The sequence below is a fragment of the Palaemon carinicauda genome, chromosome 5 (assembly GCF_036898095.1).
Source record: "Palaemon carinicauda isolate YSFRI2023 chromosome 5, ASM3689809v2, whole genome shotgun sequence".
NCBI lineage: Eukaryota > Metazoa > Arthropoda > Malacostraca > Decapoda > Palaemonidae > Palaemon > Palaemon carinicauda.
Window position 1 is genome coordinate 13,870,958 of NC_090729.1, and position 3,253 is coordinate 13,874,210.

Here is a 3,253-nt window from a genome sequence, read left to right on the forward strand (position 1 = left end):
TGACAGTCCGACATCTGGTCCATCCATCAGCGCTGATATCGGTCCACCATGATTGTATACAATTGTAACCTTCAGCAAGTCCCTTAGAAAATAAATCCTGTTTCTGATCCCTTTACAAAAACAAAGTGGCCTCCATTCAACCAGGATTAGTTTACAATGCCTTGGCAGAAGCCCAATGAAAAGATCCAGAGTATCAAGCATGTAGGACATCCCTCTCGATGACTCCAATGCCTCATTCCTATACTGCACAGCTATAGAAAACAAACTTCATTTAGCATGGCATTACTAAAGATGCTAAGGATTGGGTCAGCGCCTGTACTTCATACCATACCTATAGATAACATCAACAAATGGACACCAGAACGGGCAACTTCCCTCAACCTCAGCAGCGCTTTACACACATTCATGTCAATGTAATAGGTCCTTTATAACAAGGACATCATTACCTGTTTACAATAATAAACCATTTCATTTGTTAGCTGAAGTTATTCCCGTGAAAACTGCAACGCCTGCCTCGTGTACTAATGCCTTACTCTCAGAAAGGATTGCGAAATTTGGTATACATGAGCATATTACTTCCAATACTGATACCACTTTCACCTCTTAGTTATAGACATCATTAGTGAGTCCCATGAGTATCACCCTTCAATATGTAACTGTATACAACCTTGATGCCGAAGGTACCGTTGAACGTTTTCACCGTGCCCAGAGAGTAGCTTCAACGTGTCGCTGCAATGACTTAAACTGTTTTTTTTTCCAGCCTCTCTGGGTCCTCCATGGCCTAAGAACCACTCCTATAGATTCCCTAGATGTCTCAGCATCTGAAATGGTGTATGGTAACCCATTGGTCGTCTGTGTTGAGTTTTTTTTCCGTTTTCAACCTACTCTCACGATCTCCATCTCTTATGTCATGTGGGAAAATTTACTCCATGCCACCAGACTTACAAGTCTCTAGCTAAGTAATATATGTAATAACTATATATTACATGTTTAAAACACATGCCCTAATAGGTCACTGTGGAAGTAGAAGCTAGTGTGAGAAGTGCTGTAGTCATATCATAGCGGGATGTGAATACCATATCTCCGCAATGTAACATTTTTCATGAAGAGTAAACACTAACCAGTCCGTTGGAAAGGTTGCCTGTGAGAACGGAACTGAGTATCTTCCGTGTATTAATGTTGTGTTTACATTAATCCCTAAGTGCTGAAATAACTTTAACATGCATAGGGATATTTGTTGTAGTTTACAGGAAGATGTCATACGGAATGGTCATCCAACCAAACCAGCTATACTCCTGTGATGGAGATGTTAACACTGTTGTTCTTAAAGAATAAACCACTTTAAAGTTAACTTACTTGACTTTACTTGAACATGTAACATACCACTATAATACTTAACACATTTTAGATGACATTTGAAGGGAACTCAAATGTGTGTTAACAACAGTAGCACACTAATATATATACCGGCAGATCTGGATTTGGTAATGTTCGTTTTCCTGCCCAATGACACTAGCAACCCACCATTAATGTCTCCTTACAAGGGCTTGTAATGTGTCGTACGACGAAATCAATTCCCATCAACATGGGTAGCAAAGAAGACTGTATCTCTATTGATTGCCTAAAACCTGTTTATATCCTGAAATATGACCTGCGTACAGTACACCTCTCAAGAGCAAGGCGCCTTATTTCTCATGTATGTCTGTTTTGGGGAGTGGATATATATACATTACGTCTATCACACACCCTTGTATACTATAATGGTTTCGGTTTTTTGCACTGCTACTCTGTTTATGTCTGTATATTTTGTATCATATTGTTGGAATTTTTGTGTTGTTCATTTCTGGAATGGGTTATATATATATATATATATATATATATATATATATATATATATATATATATATATATATATATATATATATATATATATATATATATACTCTTGCTCCATCCAATTGAAATTAGTTGAGGTCTTCAGAATTTTGATGCATTATCATCCCGTGTCTTTACAACTAGGTTTAATGGAGTATGCTGGAGGCGAAACTTAGCCACCCATGATTTTTTCCCGGGGGTCTGGCCTTCCTGTCGTCTTAGTGAGTTGTCATTTTGATGAGGCCACTAATTGAGCTAAATTTAAATGAGCAAGGGGGTTCAGTTATCTGGCAATTAGCATTTTCGATATCGATATCCATGTGCAATACGTTTAAAGAGATGAGGTTGAAAAGTTATTCATGTCGATACCAAAGGCAAATATATGGTACTGAGGATTTCAGTTTAAACCCAAAAATACACTGATGAAAATATGAATATGTTAGTACCACACTTAATCTAATATAAATCAATTTAATTCTTATCATGCGTGTTTCTTATTTCTAGGTTTTTGTTGAAAATCCTTGGCAGATTTTGTTGGTTAGCTGCTAATGACTCAGTAGGTAGACCTAAAAGCCCTCCCAAACCTCCCACCCTTAGATCACAAGGATGGTGATGTTACAGACCCTACACGAAACTCTGGAGTTTGAGCAGGACACGAACCCCGCTCCGGAGATTACCAGGAATTCCCGAAACGGCGTCAGCATTATGAGGGCTACAGTAAATTTCAAATATGATTCTTTTCTTCTCTTGCCAAGGATTTTTCTTTCTTTTTTTTTCTTTTTTTTTCTTTTTAACCAATTCATCAAATTCAAAGGGAGTTTGTACGGTTCAATAATTTCATACCAAATGGACAATATTTTTTTCCGTGTTCAGAACTAAACTTTTCTTTTCTATTTTCGAAATATCTTACTACCTATTCTACATATCACGTTAGTATCTTTCTTACTTGGAATTTTTACTCTTTTTCCATTATCAGATTTTATTCCTACTTATCTATGATGGCCTGTTGAAGCATTTTCTTTATTTCCTTTCATTTATTATATTCATCAATCGTTACCATGTTCTTTGTGAATAATTTCCCACCTCCTCGTTTTCCTGTATCTATATAGAAATTTTCCCCCAGTATGAAAGATTTAATTCTTCCCGGGAGAGAATTCACTGCGCAAATAAGTTTTATTGAATTCTGTTCTTCTCAAACAGTGATGCAGCTGAGTAAACCTGTGTTGTAATTTGCCAAAATCTACAAATGTAATTCAGAACCAGTCGGACATACAGAAACGCATATACCCGTCCAAGGGAAAAAAAAAAAACAAGATGGTTTTCATAGTGATATCTCATTCCATATCCTTCACAAATATGAAAAAGATGTATTGAAAAT